This window comes from Carassius gibelio, chromosome B3 (assembly GCF_023724105.1).
Source record: "Carassius gibelio isolate Cgi1373 ecotype wild population from Czech Republic chromosome B3, carGib1.2-hapl.c, whole genome shotgun sequence".
Lineage (NCBI taxonomy): Eukaryota > Metazoa > Chordata > Actinopteri > Cypriniformes > Cyprinidae > Carassius > Carassius gibelio.
Genome location: NC_068398.1, coordinates 12,948,615 through 12,972,524, shown reverse-complemented (window position 1 = coordinate 12,972,524; position 23,910 = coordinate 12,948,615). Strand labels below are relative to the sequence as shown.

The window sequence follows — 23,910 nt, the reverse complement described above, 5'->3', positions numbered from 1 at the left end:
ATATATATATATATATATATATATATATATATATATATATATATATATATATGTGTGTGTGTGTAGTATATGTATATATAGCATGCTTAACATGTATGGTATATTTGCAACATTGTCACTGTTATTGAATTCAACTGAATCAACATCAAACTGACTTGAGTTAAAAAATGATACTATATTCTTCTGTCGAGCTGCTTATAGCTGAATTGAAGTCGTTTCACAATTGATGAACTTTACAGTTATTGAACTAAACTGAATTAACACTGAGCTGATTTGAGCTGAACAATGACACGGTTTTCTTGTTAGAGCTGCTTTGAAGCAGAATTTGGATTATTCTCATGTTTGATTTATTGATTATTTTGTTTTCCTGGTTATTACTGTAGTAGCTGCTTTGAAACAATATGTAATGTATAAAACCCTATATAAATAAAGGTCATTCGTCATATCCAGTGAAGAATTTTTTTTTTAAACAAATTTTAAAATTAAAAATAAATTTTTAAATAAAAATTAGGGCTGTCAAAAATAGTGCTTTAATGGCGTTAATTAATTGTTTGTCGTTAATTACGTCAAATTTTTTAATGCATTTCACGCATGCGCAGTGTGACAAATTATTCAGGTCAGAAAGTCTCGTCGATCTCTGAATTCTCAAGATAGTAAAAAACTGCGGCGAGCGCCAAGACGAAAACACCAAAGAAGCTTAAGGTTTTACCCCAGTTACTCTCAAATACATTCATGCCAAGCTCGATAAACAGAGACGACTTTGGTAGTTGATACGCTGGAGCTTCTTCCTGTTATAGCGTCCTGTGTTTCACACTGTGCATGCGCAGAATGCCTACATGCAATGCAGCGAAAATTACAGCTGTTTGGAAAAGCATATGCATTTTTACTTGGTTTTACTGGCACTTGAAGCCTTCAGAATGTGAAAATATCGATCCTAAAGTATTGTGGCAGAGCAAATGAACACCTCCCAAAAACAAGAGTGCCCAGAGTGCAGAGGGCGCATGTTTGTTCTTTCATTCTTTCGAGTTTCTCTATGCATAATTCCATAGATATGTGGCTATATTTAACCACTGGTTCACCTAAAACCCTTACACTATCTGTAGTTAAATGGCATGGTTTGATATAGTGCTCAGGTAAATTTGATCTAAGTAAATGTTAAACTTTTGAAATTCAGAAAAAAAGAACCACATATTGATGAATCAATACATTAAAATTATGTATCTGTGTCCTGTTATTTATCGTTTGGTATGCATTTCAGAAATAAAATGGTTAGGATTCAGGTGTAATTGCAAATAGTGATTAATCCTGATTAATCCACTGAAAATTCTGATTAATTTGATTAAAAAATTTAATCATTTGACAGCCCTAATAAAAATGTAATTAAATTAAATTAAAGATATCAGCTTGTGTTACGCTACGTACCAAAAAAAAAAAAAAAAACCTTTTTGTGTTAAACAACCATTTCAGGAGTGATTGTATATAAACAGATTTTACATTTACATCAGGAAGGCAAGATCAGACAGATAACAATGCAAGGTCACTTGGGGATGATTTGTTAAAACAGGCCCATGAAAGTAGTTTTTAGAAAGTGTTTGCTGTTCAGGACCGTCAACAGAGCATGAAGATTAGAGCTGGCCACATGAATAAGCATTTTGCTAATCTAAAAAAAGTATTTTTTCCCCCTGTAGTGGCACAATAATAATCCGCCATTTCATCTATTCACATGGTATCTTCAGCTTCAAAGCACATGTCTAAGACAAAAAATAATAGCTTTGCTTCTTCTCTGTTAATTATAGAAGCTCTGCAGCCTCAGCATCTTCACATGCATGTCCTTACGCCAGCGGATCAGAGGAGCTCTTTTCTCTGCTAGATTTTCAATGGCTCTTTTCGTCATCCATAATATATGGTAAGTTCTTCAGTCTTCAGATGCAGGTTCTCACTACAACATGATCACAGTAAACTTGCACAATATCATTTCATAAATAATTTAGTTTGAAGCGTAAAAGCAGGCTGAAGGAGATAAACAACCATCTCTCCCACATATGGATGTAATGCATATTGCAGTAGACATATACTAAAACTCTGACTGGCTCTCCTTTAGTAAAATATAGCGATGTGTAGACCTCTAGCTATTGCTTTGTGTACTTGGCACCGACAAACAAATACAAACACAGCAGCTAACGTTGCCATCAAATGTTCTAAAGGCTGATACGTGACAGGTTTTAGCAAATAAGAGTCTCGCTGTAGCAGATACAAAACATGACAAACCCGGGAGCCCCTGCACTCACTCACTGTAAAAATATTGGGGGTATTAGATTACTGCAAACACATCAGAGTCATTTTTACAGTATTCAAACATATCAGATCTCACACATGAGCGAGCAGCTGAGAAAGGCAAGAAGGTTAGTAATTTCTCTCCGAAACACCACATCTGGCAATATGGAATAATTGGTTGTTTGCATTAGTTATCGAAGGTCATTGGCAGAGCAGAGTGATACAGTAAGTTACACCTGCTCGGCAGAATTGGCTTAAGTGTGGCTCACTTTACACTTGTCATTATCTTGTGGTTTGTATCCAAATATTATCTTGATATTCTGGGTTGCATTTGCATATTTAATCATGCAAAACATGCCAAATGTAAGTGGCAATTATGTATGACATCAGAGGTTAAGCAAACTGAATATTTACCACCATTTACCAATGTTGATGGATAATTGAGAATGCTTTCTGACATTCAGAAAAAAAGGTATACCTGGTATATTGTGGTCATTTCTTGACAAAAGGAAGGGAGAGATGTGAGTGAGGATTTGAGGAGAGAAACGAGAGATGCCAAGTGCAATCCAGCGGGAAAAAAAAAAATCATGGGATTTTGTTCATAACATTGAGCGACCAGATCACAAAACCACTTTTTTTTTTCCTCTCTCCACGATGTGAGAGCAGAATACAAGAAATAGAAAAAGCCAAGAACCTACAACACAGCAAGTGAACAGACTGAAAGAGCTCCTGACACAGAAGCTATATAGTGAGGCTCATTGGAAATACACGTCTCTTCCTATTTCTGCAAAACACCTAAATATACCATCTATACATACCTGTAATAATCACAGCAGTTGAAATGAATATTATAGCCAGTAAACCCCAACAACTGTTGTGTATTCCAATAAGCATGATGATAACGGGCAGATTATTGATTAATAAATACCATGTTATGATCTCAAAACACTCTTACCTTCATGAATTATTTGTAAACTCAATATGTTGTGGTGTTTACATCACATAACTGGCTCCACATACTTTTCTTTTCTGACTAGATTACACTTGTGTAGCACTCGAGTATGATTCCCATGAAACATGAGTCATAACACTCCATAAAAGAGCTAAGAGCATCCTAGAAGGAAGCTAAAACCCACATTATCCCACATTTGATTTTGATAACAGTTTTGGTAAGGCTAAGGGTATAATATTTAATAAATATTGTAATTATTATATTTTATAAATGTAAATTCTACACTACACTAGCGATATTATAAGGTAGCAGACAGTCCGCTTGTGTAAAACACACGTGATATTATGTAGATAAGGTCTCATTTCTCTTTTATGCCTAATAGGCAGCATTACTGTAGATGTTCCCCAGATGAAGTCCCACTGCGAGTCAAAAGTCCATCTTTTCTCGGGAGGTCAGCGCGAAGAGAATGTACCCCATGATTTATCCTCCCTAATCCACCCCAACATTTCTCAGCTGTCACCTGTAACCTGACTCAATACCTGTGAGTGATTGGCTCAGACAAGGTCAGTTCTTTTAGATGCTGCATCATGGTTCTCTTCAGCACAGCACAGCACGCTGATGTCACAGGAAGCTTCAATCAACTTACAAGAGGGCAGAGATTATCAAACGATAGGACCTGCTCGGTCTTCCTCTCGGGCTGCACTTTCTGGCTTCTCACATAAATCTTAACACCATATTGGAATTTTACACATTACTTCTGAATTCACAAGAAAATATCTAACTTACTTTTTCAAATAAGTAACTTTTGATGCGAAATGGCCTTTCTTTTGGCTTTTCTTTTGTTAAAAATAAATAAGCAAGGTGACAAAAAGTAATGTAAAAGTAACATAATGCATTTTTTCCATCACTTTCCATAACACAGTTAGTTGCATTTTTATGAAATGCAACACAATATTGTAGTGAGCTACTTTTAAAAGTAACATTCTCCAACACTGTGTGTGTAGCAGACGCTTTTATCCAAAGTGACTTACAGTGCATTCAGGCTATCGATTTCTACCTATCATGTGTTATAGTCAGAAGTATTATTTATTCAGAGCGTTTTTTATCATTTATTTTTATTTTTGTATATGTTTTGGATGCTTAATAATTAATTTTGATATGCTTATATTAACTCTTCCAAAGAATTATGAAAATTTGGCATTGTACTTTGTGTTAACGTTTTTGGTCTGAAAAAGAATTAACAAGAAGAAAAAAAAAATTTGTTTCTGTATATCAGCTACTAAAACATGACAATAGCAATGGTAAGGGCATAGGTTCAATTCCCAGACATCCTGCTGATTATAAATGTATTAAATTAACATGCAAATGTAAGTTGCTTAAGATAAATGCATCTGCTCAGTGAATGAGGAATAAAGTTCTTTCATGTTTTTTAAGTTGCACTGTATGTGGTGTGAACAGACCTGAAGTTAACATTAAACATTTTCAATACATGTTGAAAACGGACAAATAGTATTTCAGGGACAACCAAGTGATTGACAGATAAATAGCTAAATAGCTAAATAAATAAAACAGCAACAACAAAAAGCCTTACATGTGCTGAATATTAACAGAATGTAGAGCATATAATTTTAAATGAACACGCTTTTCATTCGGTTAATGTGCTTCAATGACATCCTTTATGTAGCTGTTTTCACTCTTTTTTTCAAGGTGGAGGTGAAAAAAAGAAGAAGAATAGTTTAGACACTTATGTCAGAGTATTCTCACTTCCAAAAGAAGTGTACTAGTTGCTAGGATACAGAGAAGGTGGCTGTGGTAAGATCTGAAGTATGATAAAAAGAGATGAATGTCAGAACAAAAGCCCCCAACAGACAAACGGGTGGGGTCCGCATTTTACTGTACCAGGACTGAATTACAGTGTTAATATATATATATAGAAACATGTTTTCTTTTCTAAATATATATATATATATATATATATATATATATATATATATATATATATATATATATATATATATATATATATATATATATATATATATATATCACTGGGGCTGTACCGTTTCAGAAATAACACGTTTGTAATTTATTTATTTTTTTACATTTTTTTTCTCATAATAGGTGCATATTATACCTTAAAGTTATTACTACCTCAAAAGGTTAACCCAAATGAATTGTCTCATTATGATACATTCTAGCAAAAGCATGGAATGAACATTAAAAACGAATAATAAACCAGATTTAGCCTAAATGAAGCTGTCACTCAGTAGAGCTAGGTAATTTGGGACCAAATGTTGTTTTGTTTTTATTGATGAACATATCATTATTACTTTCCCCAGAGATTAATTCACACAAAATATTTACTTTTTTTTTTCTTAAAATACCTTCGATAGCACGGTTGAATGGTTGAGCTTGATTGATGCTGTCACAGAAAATTATATTAGTTCTTGGATGTCAGAAAAAAATTGGGAACATTCTCGGTAATTCAAATTAGGTAATGATTTAAAACAGCTACTGAGAACAAGCATGCATAAACAAACAAACAAATAACTAAAATGGATCATGTACATTTACACGTGATTTTACCCCAATGGGTGCATATTACCTTTAAGTGTATGGCTGCCTAAAATGTACAAATTAGTAACTTTTGAAATGGTATGAACTCAGTGACAGCTGAGTGTGTTCGATTCCTAACCCTAGGGTTGTGGGTTCGAATCTTAGGCCGGCAATACCAAGATTGAGGTGTCCTTGAGCAAGGCACCGAACCCCCAACTGTTCCTCGGGCGCCACAGCATAAATGGCTGCCCACTGCTTCGAGTGTGTGTTCACAGTTTGTGTGTGTGTGTTCACTGCTGTGTGTGTGTGCTTTGGATGGGTTAAATGCAGAGCAAGAATTCTGAGTATTGGTCACCATACTTGGCTGAATGTCATGTCAACTATTTCTTTTTATATATACATGCTGCCTTCCTTCTAATATAGCATCCTACCTACAGTATCATGAAACCTCATAAGTGGCCAATTTGGAACGCTCTACATAGACCATCATTTTTTGTTGTTACAAAACACTGTTGTAATATGTAATATGATTTCCCCCTGATTTAAAACAGGTTAATTAAAGGTTTCATTGACAAATAAATGAATAAAAAAATATGATAACATTTTTAAAAAGTGCATTTTCAGTAATATTTTATAGATTTTATTTTATTTTCAATGCAGTGCATTCTGGGATTGCCTTCTCCTTGAAAGGATATATGCTATAATTGGCAGCATAATTAATTTGCCTGCTTTGGGTACAGCCCTCTCGTCTGGAGTGTGCCTATGATGGTTTAAAATGCTCTCCATATCTCCCGTAAACAGCTCAAGTTTTGAAATCTGATTATATCAGTCACCAATGTCATCATGTCCTCTGCTATTTAAAAAAAGAACACATCACTTATGATTGATCATCATTATGCTTAGATGGAGGTCGGTTTATTGACAAAATGAAAAGATCTGCCCATCCCCTTTTCTGAAACTGTGGCCATCAGATCTATCTTTGTTCCTCCTCTCATTCATGTGTTTTCCAGCAGCATCTAAAAGCTGGATGGAAGTCATCGCTCGCCTAATTTGTTACTTGGAAATCTGACAAGAAGGCTAATGCCATATGGCATCATTTAGAAATGTGCATTGTATAAACTCAAATCATCGCTCATTAGTGTCAAGGAGATATCTGCAGAAAATGCACTATATTATTTATAGAGTAAAAAATAAATAATGGACTCCAAGGGATTCATCTAAAAACAATGAAACATCTAAGTCTATACAAGGCTTTTTATTATAAGCATTTTTCCCCCCATTTTGTAAGTGCTAGTTTGACAAGCAAATCCATCTGTTTCTTTGCCTTCTTTTTTTAACATCAAGTAATCAGGCGTTTTGTAGAACTAATACAAACTATTACACATGCCACTGTGAACTGACATGTTTGCTGTTGTATCATTAGTTACTTTTATTCCAGACACACAGCTCTGTTGCCAGCATGCTCTTTTCAAACTTTGCATTTGTAGTCGCAGACTCCGAAACGAATGAGCAATGCAAACCCGAGGATTATTTTTATTTGCTGCTGAATAATTTTCTGTTCCTCGAGCAGGATTCATTCATTCTGAGCATTTTTTTTTTTGGTCGGATGTCAAAACTTTAATTGTGCAAAGTTGTTAAAATTCACAGCCATTAAATCTCAGTGTTTAGGCAGATGTAAAATCGTTCTTTGGTTTTCCCTTGATAAAGATCCACATGTCAGTTTTTATCATTTCCATAGATCATGAAACTTTCTCTCTCTCTGTCTCTTATACATAAAAGCTTGAATTCCTTGAAAGACATAATAGATGCTGCAATAACAGCTGACATGTTCTGTGAACAGAGTAAAAAATAAGTTCTTAAACCCGTAAAATGCAGTCTTGTTTTCTCTGGCAGCAAATAATCAGTGAAAGGAGATGCTTAACCTTCAGAATATATCGAACCCTCTGAACCTCAGAAGGTTAAAGCAAATGATTTGTCAAATTTTGATAAATTCTGGCAAAAGAATGTGATAACCATTCAAACTGAAGAATAAACAAGTCCAAATGGATAGCAGGGTTGCAGAATTAACCTAAATGAAGCTGTCACTCAGGAGACACTGGCTAATCTTGTAAATGTTGTTTGTTTTTTATTGATGAATATATTATTATATTTCCCACAGATTAATGAACGAAATTATTTTATCATTTTTTTTTTCTTACAATAGCTTTGGTGGCACGGTTGAATGGCTGAGCTTGATGAATGCTGTCAACAGAAAATGATGTTAGTTCTTGGGTGTCAGAAAGAAATGGGGGACATTTTTGATAATTAAATTAGTTAATGATTTAAAAAACAACAACTGTGAACTGTGAACAAGCCTAAATAAAGAAAGAAAAGAAAACATGCATTTGGCAGGTGATTTTAATTAAAGGAACAATCTACTGAAAGTATAGATTTTGGTTCATGTATTCCTTGGAAATTATCAAACCTAATCATGATAACATTTCACTTTTCCAGCTTATGATATCTATCTCACATCCCTTCATACGTAATACAATTTGAATGATTTCACAAGCTTCAAAAATCAGTTTTCATTAATAATATGTGCTGTATTATATCATTCATGCATAGGTTCTGGACAGGCTCTTCCAAATATATATATTGATACTGGCACACCAGAAAGACAAAAGTGGTCTTTTTTTATTTCTTTCAAGCAGTTGTCACCAAAAACATAAACTTATGGTGTCGTAGTGTTCTCTCAGATTTATTCCATTGAAACATTTCAGTTGATGCATGTTTATACCAGTGTGTTAAATCCTCAGCAGGAGAATAATATGACAGATGTGATGTTCAAACTGCCATTCCTCTTTAATAATTTGGTCTCTTGAGCTCAGTAATACTCCAGGGTAAATCCTCTTCTCTGAATCTGTGATCTCAGAACAATGTTAATTACCAAAGAGAAATCGTAATGCATTGGAAGTTAAAGCTCAAGTGTGCTTATACACTCACGACTCTGTAACCTATTAGACATGCTGTCTCTGAAAGATTCAGTCCGGATTATCCTTTTTACATTGATTTTTATAGCCTCTCAGAAGATTTGAAGTAATATGTTTTGTTGTTTTTGTGGCTCCACCATAATGTCATAAAGGTAGTCCATTTACCTGTGCACTGTGTTCCCTTCAAGCATCTCTGTAATGGTTTAATGTAATTAAGTTGGGTTATTTACCATAAAACATAATAAAACATGTTGTGGTTGAGGCCATATTCAAATATGTGTGTTCAGTTTTAAGCACACTCTCATTTTAACCCATAAAGTGCATCAAACATTTTTTGACATTTAACACTTGAGTCCAGATGACTTTATAGACAATCTGAGGCTTCATTGAGCTGAACCATTAGATGGGCTTCAGTCTCTGTGTGTTGGCCAGTGATGGACTGGAAGCACTCTTGGGGAGAGCAGCAACATACTGCCAGATTTATTTATTTATTTATTTATTTTTGTGCTGACACTGTGGGCAAAACGCAGGTGCATTCATTATCCTGTAATTACCCCGCTGTTAGTCCTCTGGTATATTATTCATTACATGCATTCTCCACACAGCGCAGTGACAGGGTGGGGAGAGTCCACACTGCAAATGGATGAGCACAGCACAGCGTACCGCACTAACTATATCATCCCACACCATCATCATTAATACTTCAGTAAAGGTGAAAAGTAAATCATCACAGTTCAAGGCCAGCTGTGAATGACCTGTCTTTTTTCTTTTCCTTTGCTGGAGGAGAAATGGTCCTTTCCTTGTCATTTGCATTTCGTTTAATGAAGAGTATCACCTTTAAATGCAGCAAGCATACATACTTTACACTTTTTTTTTTTTTTTTTTGATGAAATCATGTTGTCTTGAATCAAAAACATGACCATTATCCATGTTCTCTTAGGGTCTTGGGCTGACTATTCCTAGGAGTAGTTCACCCAAAAATGAAAATTTGCTAAAAACTTACCCTCAGGCCTCACAATTCAATTTTGCAGTGGTTATCTTTCTAAATGGAGACATCCTTATCCTGACATATACAGCTGACAAATGCAACCTCTGGAGGCCGCAGCCTTCATGATGAGAAACAGCTAGTGTAGTGTAACAAAATAGAATCACACAGGTACAGCACCTTCTCAAATTGCATTCTCAGTGCTCCTGGAGAGCCACAGTCCTGGAGAGTTTTGCTTCAACCTTAATAAAGCCCACCGGCCTCACTGTTCAGGTGGGTTGGATTAGTGCTGGAGCTGAACTCTGCAGGACTGTGGCTCTCCAGGACTTCTCCTGGTCTAAGCAAAGAGGGTGACAACATCCAGCACATTGTACCAAAGCACCATGGGCCACATCTGTGTTCATAGATACATGACAAACCAGTTTTACTCAATCTGTTGGACTGGGGCTGGGCTTCCTCTTCAGAGGACTCATCAGACAAGTCTTCAATGTCATCAAATGAGTTTTCTTCATCTGGGAGAGCTGGATTTACACCCACAACTGCAGACTGACCCTGTGGCTTATTGTCTAGGTCATCAGAATCAGATATTTCTGACTCTGAATCAGGACTAAGAATTGCCTGATCTTCCTCATCATGCAGTGTCTCTACAAACATTTCAGCTGTTAATGTAGAATGTCTGGGATCAGCCAGACTAGAATAGAACAACAAGCTAGCTGATATCGGACATGTTTTAAAGATTTGAAGGTCAAGGTAATCTTAGCCTACCATTCAAATATTTTGTCCAGTTATCTTCCACAGTATATCAATTTTTTTTCTGTTGTAATGAATTATAAAATAAGACTTAATGCATTAGTTGTTGAGTTGTGAAATGTGGGGCAGGTGAAAAGTTTTCTGCAATAATATGTTTCTACTTGCAAAATTTAGCAAATGTATAAATACAAAAACAGTTTTTTTTTAGAGTGAAGTGGATCAAAATAAACATAATGATTTGTGGGAATCAAAAATCAAAAACAAGAAATTTAATGAATACCTGGAAAAATAAATGATAAAATGCATTTCTTTCACAGACTCAGTCATGATTGAAATAACATAGAAAATGAATACAGGTCATTATAGACCCATGTGTATAAAGCTGATGTAGAAACAGGAAGGAAGGGAAAAAATGATTTGTGGAAGTCAAAAACAACACATTTAAAGACTATATGGAATAATCATCCATAATCTATAGATATTGCTGTTAACACTGACAAGCGGATATGATGAGACCTCTAATTTTCCAGTTTGATCAAGCGATGTTAGACATACAGTGTGTTACCTCATGTTAATGGGTATTTAATTTCCTAAATACGCTGTAAATTAACTAATCACAACAGACTGGGCATCTGACCAATCAGAGCAGAGTATGCTTTTGGAAAGGATGGTTTCGAGAAAACTAACCATTTCAGAAAATGAGAGAAAATATGTGATGCTGCAATGTGTTATATGAGAGTTTATTTTTATTTATTTATTATTATTTTTTTTTTTTACCTTGGGTAGTTAAAATACTATATAATAGAGGCACATTAATTTTAATCAATTTTATTAACATTTTTATAAATATTGTATGATTACACAAAATTGTCTAATTAATTAAAAGAGATATAAAATGCTACAAAATCCCTGCTTGCATCTGAAGAAGCATGCAGTGTTGTCTTCAGAGCATGCTGACATGTCTTCCATGCGTGAGTACTGAAGCTGTGTTGCTCTGATTAGACTCAGACCCATTTGCATTTAGCAGTCAACATTTCACATTATGCCTTTTGAGAAAATGATAACACACTGTTTAAAAGTTGTATTCCTGGTTTTGTACTTCGGATATGGAAGAGATGCTTTAATTTGAATCAATAGAAGACAGAGCTGTTTATTGTGCAACTAAGATTGTAATAAGCAAAAGTTTAAATGCATTAATGGACTCTGCAATTACACAGACACATCAAAGATGACATCTTAAAAATGCTGGTAGTGGACTGTGTATTTTTTTTTTTTTTTTTTTTTTGTATATTTATGAGAGAAATTAGAAATTGAAATACAAATGCATGTACACATTTCCATACCTATAATAGTAATAATAATAAAAGGGAAAAGTATATTTGCTTTTGTTTGTTGCCACTAGCTTTTGTTCGGCTATTAGTATTAATATTTCCCTTTTCTCAGATCATTAGTCATCAGATTCTCAGTAAACAGCGCATGTGTCGTGAAGGCTGAGCTGAGTGCTCCCTAAAAACGTCCATAATCACAGGTCATCATTTCAAACCATTTCAAGTTTTGCTATGTTCCGGTTTGCAATCAAGAGCAAAAACATGAAAAAAAAGGTCTATATTTAACATATCAATTGATGGGAGTGAAAAACCTTTCAGTTACTCAGTGCAGTATGAAGAGATAAGTTAATAAGTGCACGATTCAATCATTTCATTCCTATGGGAAAGCTTGTCTTCACCTGTCAACATATCCAGCTGTCTCTGCTCAATATTCTTCCTGTTCTGACTCTCCCTCACCCGCTTTGACTTATGTGCAGCTCTAATGCTGTGGAGTGTTTGAGAGAGATTTTTATGATCCATATTTTGAAAAGAGTGACTAAATGAGTGACTAGCCAATTAAGCTTTCCTTGCAGCTCTCTTTGGTCTCTATTCAAAATTGATGACTTCTGGACCAACAAGAACTTCCAACACAGCCCTCCACGAGGATACGTACTCTCGGCTCTTTAGAAAAACCTGACCAAACACGACAGACTCACTGCAGAAGAGTTTATGGGGCTCTAGTCTCTGAGAGCTCCAGCATCACAGCTCCATTTATATTTCAGCGGCCCGATATGAATAATGCACAGAAACCAGTAAGAATGAATTTAATGATGCCTTTTTGGTTGGGTCGGCCTTTCAGAGCAGACACATCCCCCCTTCCCATCCACCTGCTCTAGTTTAGCCTGAGGGAGGGAGGTGCTGATATGAACACATCTTGACCTCATCTGTCTCATACGTGTGGAGGAGCGTGTGAGGGAGGTGCTGAGGTTTGGAGGAGGTGGGCTGGGGACTGGAGCTCTTCAGCCTTTCGGCATATTGATCCGTTCTGACATCTCATGTAATGATGTTTATTCAGTAATGAAATGAATGGAAACTGGGCTGGATCAGACTGTTTTTAATTAAAGCACTTGAAAAAAGCCCAGCTATGCTCACCATCTATATACCTAGTGGAGCTACAGTATATAGGATCTATCTGTCCGTCCATCCGTCCAAGCTTTTAAAATGGTTTTAAGAAGAGGTTTTGTCAAGCCAACATCAAAATCTGTCAAACATTTATCTAATTAGTTGTATTAATAAAAAGAAATCAGATAATATTGTCATGAACAATGTTAGGTCTTTTGATTGATTTCTTCTTTACAGGCTTTCAAGATTTTGAACCTAACACAAGCTTCCTCACTTGTACCAAACAGCCAAGATCTGATGCTGACTGTCACGCTCGTAGATTTGAGGGTTAAATCCAATATTGTTGGAATAATTGCAGGCAAGTTTGGCTCCATATGACATTTTGTTCCTAGCTGTATAAGGACTGAATTGACATTTCAGGAAAAAGTTGTGGTCTGAAATCAATGTTTGGACCACAGAGTACAGCTCTTAATAGACACTCTACACAGTTATAGTCCCTTTTAACAGCCTAGGTGCGACATGATTTTGCAAGGAAACTGTAACAATCTATCCACACTGCAATGCTACCATCACTGCTGTCACTGATTAATGTGCAGTTTTATATAAATGTATGATTATTTTTACCTAGTGCTTTGGAATGTATGTTTTATTGTGTAATATACCACTGTAACCATTGAAGTGAAAACAAAACTCAAAAGCCTTTGAAATGTGCAAGACGACACCTCTCTACTACTGGCTCTGCATATTTCATTGAAACAGCAAATGTTGTTTAATCACACAACAGGGTCTTTCATCTGAGCAAGGGTTGTGGATTTAAATGAAAAGTAGAAATTAAATGAAATTTTAATGTAAAATTCATAAAGCTGCTGTAAGAGTAGTTTTTAAAAATAGTTTAAATTGCATTCATTTCCAGAAATATTAGATGTTAATGTTTGAAAAGACACCTACAGAAGCCCTAAGAGGCCTTGTGTTATTACACTGAACAAAATGATAAACGCAACACTTGTTTTTGCCCCATGTTTCATGAGCTGAACTATGTACACAAAAGGCCTATTTCTCTCAGAAATGGTTCACAAATCTGTCTAAATCTGTTTTAGTAAGCACTTCTCCTTTGCTGAGATAATCTATCCACCTCACAGGTGCGGCATATCAAGATTGTGATTAGACTGCATGATTATTGCTCAGGTGTGCCTTAGGCTGGCCACAATAAAATGACACTGTAAAATGTGCATTTTTACTGTGTTGAGGAGTCGGAAAACCAGTCAGTATCTGGTGTGACCACCATTTGCCTCATGCAGTGCAACACATCTCCTTCACATAGAGTTGAGACTCCTCTCAATGGCTGTGTGAAGTTGCTGGATATCGAACGGAACTGGAACACGCTGTTGTATACGCTGATCCAGAGCATCCCAAACATGCTCAATGGGTGACATGTCCGGTGATAAGGAGGCTACAGCTTTATCACATTATAGACACTATAGTGGCTCTGAACATGCGGTCAACTTCATTGCCAGATAACTCATTTCATAAGAGAATACATTCAAATGGCTTAAATGGCAGTGCTGAACATGTTTAGTTGAGAAAAATAGTTTTTTCTTTGTTCTCTTTCTGTGATTTCAATTCACATTTTTTTTTTAATAGGAAAAGTTTGCCCAGAAAATGAACATTTGCTCAACTTCAGGCCATAAAAGATCTAGATGAGTTTCTCCATGAAAAAAGATTTGGAAAAATGTAGCATTATGTACATCACCAATAGATCCTCTGCAGTGAATGGGTACCATCTGGAATGAGAGCTCAAACACTGAATTACTTTGGAAACAGTGGATTATTTTGATGTTTTTATCAGCTGTTTGGATGGCACCCATTCACTGAAGAGGATCCACTGGTGAGCAATTTTTATTTTGGGGTGAACTTTCCCAAAAATTCCAACTATTCTAAGTCCAAATTTTTCTTAGCATTAGTGTTTTTTTCCCTCTAAAATCTCAATGACTTTATTACTGCAAGCAGTGTATTTACATTATAATTGGGGACAGAACATAACCTTACTGAACACATTCTGCGTTCTGCTTAACCTCAGCCCAGTGATTAATTATCTTACTGAGAATCTGCAAAATCACACACAAAGTGAGAAAGAGACAGAGAAAAAGAGCAAAAGTGAGTGTTATTATTACTATTTTTCTGTTACTGTGTGGTCATAAAACTTTTATGCACCCTTAAGGTTTGCTCAAGGATTTTTGAAACTTCAGAATCTGAGCACACATTTTATTGCCTGCGACTCTTGTTTTCAATAGAAGACATTCTGATGGATTTTAGGGATTTCTGTTTCTGCATGTCAAACCCACAATCTCTAGTGATTTCCTCTGCTGACTGTTTTCCATGCAATTAAGTGATAAGCACTGTTCCAGACCATCCGTATGTGATGTAGAAATTCTCTGAATTCATGAATATAACATACGTAGCGGTCTCGAAACACAGCAGGCAACAATTCTTTTGCTAGACTCCCCCTTTTTTATTCAAGTGAATGCATCTCCTATTCCTTTTGAGAGACATCTGTTTGTTCAAAACAAACAGACTTAGACACATCCTGACAGCAGCTGCAAACTCCCACCCTGAGGCGGGTGTGAATCTGAAACATTATAGTAATTGAGAGAAAAGCAGTAATGTGTTGCTCTGAAAAAAACATCCACAAATACTAAAAGGAAAGTTCAAAATATGACAATCTGAGATAATTTGTTTCATAGCTCAAGGACCAGAAGACTAGCTCTCAAAACATCAAACTTAAATTAATAGTTTAAACAGTTTTCCTAAGTTTGTCCTTGCTGTTATTTCGGAGTTGCATTCATTTATCACAATCGACTTGGCCGCTGGACGCAAGAAAATAGATTTTTTTGTTTGTTTTGCTACTGGTCATTCAAATGAGCTAATTCCAAACAATCCTTGAAATTGTAGTACGATTTATATTCATTGTGTGCAGTCTATTCAAAGGTGTAAAACCAACTTTTATGCTGTTTGAATAACATTTTGTCAGTTCCCAGCATCTTTTGCATGGAAATGAATGAGCAGTGTAAATGTTGCACATTTACTGTTATTTTGGGGTTGTGTCTGTCCTAACACGTTGCTAGTGTTAAATGTTCAGTTTCAGTTCGTTAACCCTTCACAGGAGGCCTAATACAGGTGATCTGACCAAACATATGTCCCGGCTCTTGAGTTTGCTGACTCATGCTCTCTGTGTGTGTTTGGTTGTGTTGGAGGCGTGGCCACTGATTACCACTCACCTGATCACCACCAACAGCTGCAGTCACTTTTCACCTGCATATATATGTGCTCATTCCACTTCCTGTCTTTGTCAGATTGTTTGGAGTGTTCTGTGAGTCGTCCTGTCCCTGGCTGTCTTGTTCCTGCAGTTTTGTTCTGGTCTGTATTCCACGGAAGACTGGTTGCCCATCTCCGTCCCTGTGCTGCCAGGAGAGGACCCTCGTGTGCTTGCTCATGTCTGACCCATCGCTACAACTCTTATTGTTTTCTCAATAAAGAACTGAGATTTACATTCGCTACTGAATCCTCCTTTATTATCCTGACACCATAATGCCGAATCTGTCTGACAAACAAGTCAGAAAGGAGAATAGATGAACTTCAATGGAATGAAACCTGAAAAAAAAGATGTTTACTGATGTCTTTACGCTGTTGAAATAAAATTCCTTCTGATGTTCATTCATGTTTTTTTTGTGTGCTTTAAGTAAATATCGTAATTAAGCATTGGATTTAGAAGAGATTATTATCGTGGTGAAGAGGCAATCATATACGGTCATAGATGCTAATATGAATGAAAATGATACTGTATATTCTTTAGTTATGACATCTCTTCATCCTTGTTACTTCAGTAGATATTACATGTCACAAAATATTATTTTCAGAATGTTGAAGCGTGTTGTTGCTAGCTAGTAGTTTGCTGGAGTTAGCTTGGCATGTCTAATTGTTGGTTTCTGCTCAATTCAGTGAGCGCATTTATGCTCATTTTCAGTCTTTTGTTTTTCGAAACAATTTGTACTATGACAAATCCTCATAACCCTATTTGTTGCATACATCAACATATCTCAGACTAATAACAGGCAGTCTTGGCTGGAAAATAATCCTGCTCAGTTTCATTACCGTAATAGGATCTGATCTTACAACTCGAATGCAAAGTAGAGAATTGTTAAATTGTTAAAATAGTTATATTACAAGAAACCTCTGGCAACAAGTAACCAAACTCTGTAGTCCCTGAGCTTTTTATCATTGCACAGGTATTCATGCTTCCACACAGACAAAATCAATATAGCACCTCATTAAATGTCTTTAGAGTTTCAAGGACATTCAGGATAAGATCTGCAGGATAAATAAGGAAGTATGAAGCAATATACTGTTCAGTTTTTGCCAAATATGAAAAGAAAATGAAAGAAATCAATAGCTAGAACCAAATTTGAGAACCCCTTCAGATTAAGTTTATTCATAAGAATGAAAGTTTCCACTCATCTAACATCTCAAATGAACTGAAAGAAAACAGAGACTGTGCTATACTAGAGCATGTAAATCTCTATTCAACAGCTTATTAAAATTCCTCCTTTGGGTACAGGCACACATACCAATCAGATCTGGCGTCTCTTTGTCTTGCATCATTTATGTGTTGCCAGGGCAAGATACAACAGAGATACACAGCCCATTGGCAAAGACCTCTGTCGTGTTTGGAGGAATCATGGCCACTGTGGATTTCTTGCCTATTTAATCAGGGTGGGAAAGTCTCTGCTCCTGAGGTGGAATATTTTTGCATAAAGATACTTATAACATCACTGGACCCTCTTGTATCAGACTCTTCTGAGAGTTCACTTCTCAAATTGTACAGATGTGAACAGAATCAGTGATGTGTGGATTTCTCTACTTTGGTTCACATAGTTTAAAATTGGGTTCATGCAGATGTTTTACATTACATGGCTGCAACAAACAAGCCCTTTAATTTACAAAGCTATGCAAACAATATCAAATTCAACATAAATTTCAAGAACACAACAGCATATCTTTACAAACAAAACTTTACATACCACAACATACTGTAGAAACAACATTATATGACATATAATCTTCACACAACAGTATAACTTAACACACCATAACAACATTACAAACAAAACTTTACATAACACAACAACATAATAACTTTACATACATAGCAACTTTAAATGCCATACCATAACATATCAACAGCTTTACAGAACAAAACTTCACATAACAACATAACTTTACACATTATAACATTATAAAACAGAAGCATAACTTCCAAATGCAATGTAATGGAAAGAGCTTCAACAGCTGACTATTCCTCCAACTGAGACTGGAATCAGCTTTTCTAAATATTTCAGTGATCTTTAACTTAAAAATGCTCATCAATTGACAATATTTTATATAAAAGATTCTTCTGAACACTTTTAAGCTGTTGTTGTTGCAGAAATAGAAGCTTTATACTATATTTAAGGTTTGGAACAGTAGGTCTTCATTTCTGACATGCTGTCTTTAAAGCTGGGGTATGTATTATTTAAAAAAATTTGGTTGCACTTTATTTTACAGTACTTTATTTTAGTGTACTAACATGTACTTATAGTGTACTTACAGTGTATTTATATAAGAAAGTTCTGGTAATACAAGGTAACTACATGGGGTAGGGTTAGGTTTAGGGGTAGGTTCAGGGTTAGTACCTAGTTATTACATAGTTATTGTAATTACAATAATAAGTACATAGTATGTACATGAGGAACAGGATTGTAAAATAAAGTGCTACCAAAAATTCTTTAGAAAACTGAGTTGGGCAGAGTACCAAAACAAACTTGTAGCCAATCAGCTGTAAGGGGCGTGTCTACTCATGATGCAGAGGAAAGAGCGCTCAGTGCACAGGATGGACATAACAGATGGCGGATAAAAAACTAAAGAGGAAAACATCTATGGAACAAAAGAAGGCTTACGATAAGGCAAGAAGTAGGACCCGTGTAAATATCGGATCAGCTTTCCAGTGCAGGAGAAAACTCGTGGAGGCCTGCAATCGGACGCCGAGGTTGCTTTGTTTCTTCTCGTAGGTGAGTAATATTGGTTTTGCTTTGTTTCACAGAAATAATACATACTGGCTTTTGCTTGAATACGTTCATGTGTCATGTTTGCTTGTTTGTCCATCTGCAATTGTATTGTTGTTCCCTTCAGCTATGATAAAGAAACATTCATTTCCACACCCTATAAGCCTGTAGCGTCTAAACCTCCTCCAAAGTGTGTCCGAAAAGTAAAATAATATTTTCAATACAGCAGATAATAATTCAGCAGATTCCGCCATAATCGTTGCCTGGGTTGCGTAGGTATGTGTGGGGTGGAGCTATCAAATAGGGGCGAGACCCTTTTTGGGGTAGGGACGTGTTTGTTTTGGTGATTTGAAATTTCAACACTGGCTACCAGAAATCACTTACCACAACTTTAAGCATTTGTAAATAAAATTAAAAAGATCCATGAGTTTAGTTTTGGGTAAGCTTGAATGAAAAGAATACAATTTTAGAAACATGGTAATTGACTGCATATTGTGTGAAAACAACACAAATTGTGTTAAGGCTATGGTTTTACAAGGGACAGGTGCTGTGCTAATTGTGTTTAGAGTTTTGAAAATGTGACTAGAAATTGGACAAAAGGATGTTAGCAATTAAAAAAAAAAGAAACCTGTATCTTCACATAACGCTACAGAACATAACTTACAATAACAAAACAAAACTTTAAAATAACATTCAACATAACATACACTAGCAAAGGTAACATAAAACAAACAGCATATGTATTTCTGTTAGTTATTAAGCTCAGCTATTAAGCTCAGCTGTTAAACCGTCAAACTGAGATTTGAATCTGTTGCAGAAGAAAGAAGTTCTGCACAAAAGAGGGTTTTACACTCCATTATCGCTTCTTATATAGACTATAAACACACTCATACTGTCGAACTGTTGTATAAATGCAATATCAGACATGGCTATATGTCAGCATGCTGTGATTATCTACAGCCGAATCACAGCAATGCTGATATACAGTATTGTTCAAAATAATAGCAGTACAATGTGACTAACCAGAATAATCAAGGTTTTTCGTATATTTTTTTATTGCTACGTGGCAAACAAGTTACCAGTAGGTTCAGTAGATTCTCAGAAAACAAATGAGACCCAGCATTCATGATATGCACGCTCTTAAGGCTGTGCAATTGGGCAATTAGTTGAATTAGTTGAAAGGGGTGTGTTAAAAAAAATAGCAGTGTGGCATTCAATCACTGAGGTCATCAATTTTGTGAAGAAACAGGTGTGAATCAGGTGGCCCCTATTTAAGGATGAAGCCAACACTTGTTGAACATGCATTTGAAAGCTGAGGAAAATGGGTTGTTCAAGACATTGTTCAGAAGAACAGCGTACTTTGATTAAAAAGTTTATTAGAGAGGGGAAAACCTATAAAGAGGTGCAAAAAATGATAGGCTGTTCAGCTAAAATGATCTCCAATGCCTTAAAATGGAGAGCAAAACCAGAGAGACGTGGAAGAAAACGGAAGACAACCATCAAAATGGATAGAAGAATAACCAGAATGGCAAAGGCTCAGCCAATGATCACCTCCAGGATGATCAAAGACAGTCTGGAGTTACCTGTAAGTACTGTGACAGTTAGAAGACGTCTGTGTGAAGCTAATCTATTTTCAAGAATCCCCCGCAAAGTCCCTCTGTTAAAAAAAAGGCATGTGCAGAAGAGGTTACAATTTGCCAAAGAACACATCAACTGGCCTAAAGAGAAATGGAGGAACATTTTGTGGACTGATGAGAGTAAAATTGTTCTTTTTGGGTCCAAGGGCCACAGGCAGTTTGTGAGACGACCCCCAAACTCTGAATTCAAGCCACAGTACACAGTGAAGACAGTGAAGCATGGAGGTGCAAGCATCATGATATGGGCATGTTTCTCCTACTATGGTGTTGGGCCTATTTATCGCATACCAGGGATCATGGATCAGATTGCATATGTTAAAATACTTGAAGAGGTCATGTTGCCCTATGCTGAAGAGGACATGCCCTTGAAATGGTTGTTTCAACAAGACAATGACCCAAAACACACTAGTAAACGGGCAAAGTCTTGGTTCCAAACCAACAAAATTAATGTTATGGAGTGGCCAGCCCAATCTCCAGACCTTAATCCAATTGAGAACTTGTGGGGTGATATCAAAAATGCTGTTTCTGAAGCAAAACCAAGAAATGTGAATGAATTGTGGAATGTTGTTAAAGAATCATGGAGTGGAATAACAGCTGAGAGGTGCCACAAGTTGGTTGACTCCATGCCACACAGATGTCAAGCAGTTTTAAAAAACTGTGGTCGTACAACTAAATATTAGTTTAGTGATTCACAGGATTGCTAAATCCCAGAAAAAAAAAATGTTTGTACAAAATAGTTTTGAGTTTGTACAGTCAAAGGTAGACACTGCTATTTTTTTGAACACACCCCTTTCAACTAATTGCCCAATTGCACAGCCTTAAGAGCGTACATATCATGAATGCTGGGTCTTGTTTGTTTTCTGAGAATCTACTGAACCTACTGGTAACTTGTTTGCCACGTAGCAATAAAAAATATACTAAAAACCTTGATTATTCTGGTTAGTCACATTGTACTGCTATTATTTTGAACAAAACTGTACAGCCATAACTCACAACTACTCGTGTGCTATTGCTCAGTTATTTCAAGGTCTGTTTGAATAATTGATTCTGATTGGCTTACAGGTAGGCTATGCAGTAAAACCTTTTAATACACAGGTAGTTTAATCACTGTTCCATAATAATGCGATGCTTTAATTGATGCACATTAACCAACACGCATCACTTGTGCGCACACATGTATAGTGTGTGTGAGAGAGAGAGGTCGGGTGTCTCTGATTCCGCTGAACACACACATAAACTTGTTCTCAACTCTTCCCCATGACTTTTATTAATAAAACAGACTAGATACTAGATCGCTACATTATATTTCTCAGCAACGTGGTGGTAAAAAAATGTTTGGCTCTGTTTTTTAAGTAATTCTTTGTAGAGAAAGACGCACAGATGCAGCAGGTACATGCAACTCTCACCCCCTTCTCTCTCTCTCTCTCTCTCTCTCTCTCTCTCTCTCTCTGGATTGATGATTAATTGAAATACATGCTATAATTCATTCAAATAAATATGGTCTTATCTAACTATTTAATCTCTGTGTATGATGTGAGGCTGGCAGAATGCTAGCACAACGTGCAGTAACTGATGAAATTACCCAGCAGGCACATGACCAACCTTCAACGTTGAAATATGGTTAGTTGTTGCAACGTTGACACAACGCTTAAAGCTGAATGGTTGAAAAACAACCAGCACATGACCAACCTTCAATGTTGAAATATGGTTGAAATAATGACAGTTGTTTCAACGTTGAAACAACAAAAAGATTTGTCTTTTGTTGCCATTTAATGGCGGAACAATTGAACTAAAATCACCATCATGAAAACAGTGTTCAGAACACACACATACACACTGTTTCCCAGAACTAAATACTACTATAATTTATATAAAATAATATTTATTGAATATTAATATAGAACAAAAGCAATCATAAAAGTTCCTGGATGATTCCTCAAGTAAAAAGACAGTACTCTGATATTTTAATCCACTTCAAATTAGTTGGAGAACTATAAGTACTACAAATAACAAAACAAACAAACAAATTAATAATATGTAATTTTCTGAGGCAATGGAAAACCTTTAAGGACATAACACCATGACTGTAAACATAAGAGAAGAAAAAGCAACTGGTTAAATATTAAAGTTATGCCTCTGGCAATTTAAAGTGGAAGTTAAATGTATTTAACATTTCCGATATCAGTCTTCATTTCAAGCTACACATTAAACAACAGAGCTGGGTGCTATTTAATAACTCAGGCTTCTAAAATCATTTAAAATGCATTATCCACGCTTGTTTAGTTTCCTTTAGAGCTCAGGCTGACTGACCTGGGAAAAAGCTGCATTATAGCAGATGCCTCTAATGCACAAGGGAATAATGGCTATGCTTAAAATTACACATAAAGATGTCACTTTGTTCGCTTGTTTGAATGTGTGAAAAGCTTTGTCCATTAGGTGAAGCAATGAGAGAAGAACATGCAATCACACATAAAGAGCTGACTTGCCTGAAGTGTTTATATGCTCTTATTAATTATGTTTCCATGTGTAAAATGAAAGGATATGAACTTGTCTGGAAACCAGAGTGCATAGATGTAACCGTTTTAGTTGCTATAGTCAGTATTTTCAAGTTCAACACCAGTTGTTAAAAAATTCTCATATTTATGAATGAAATACATTTGTGTTTCATATTTGGAGAAAAACTGTACAGGAGTTTGTACTACAGTACAAACTCCTGTACAGTTTTATATATATATATATATATATATATATATATATATATATATATATATATATATATATATATATATATACATATATATATATATATACATACAGTTCAGGCATATAACAATGTTTAAACATTAAACCTAGATAAATGTGTAAGAGTAATCATTCGTAACTGCAAAGGGTCTGCTTTTATTTTTATGCACTGACAATATCAACAAAACCTTGTGCTTTTATAAAATAAAGAAAACAAACATGATGCACTTTCTGCAGTTTCGTCTTTAACATAAGTTAAAAAATGAACAAAACTCAGTGAATACATGCCTCACATTCACAGACATGATAATATATCTATTGAAAGCTTTAAATTACTACTTAATGAAATTAAAAAAATCAAAAACAAAAACTCTTTCATTATAATCATAATCCATAAACATGCACTTCTCTCTAAAGTCGTGTCTAATGAGGAGATCAGCTACTGCATCCTTGCGACACAGACTCAGAAAACACTAGTTTATTAGTAAATAATTCAAATATCTCCTTACTATTTCCCC

General features: G+C 35.7%; 1 long non-coding RNA gene across 1 annotated transcript; it reads left to right on the top strand.

Annotated features, from left to right (window-relative positions):
* Positions 1-3,676: 3,676 nt before the first annotated feature.
* Positions 3,677-16,463, top strand: LOC127953262 (uncharacterized). The gene is made up of 2 exons (XR_008153130.1): positions 3,677-3,789; positions 16,269-16,463. It is a non-coding gene; the product is annotated as an uncharacterized LOC127953262 (long non-coding RNA).
* Positions 16,464-23,910: the final 7,447 nt, after the last annotated feature.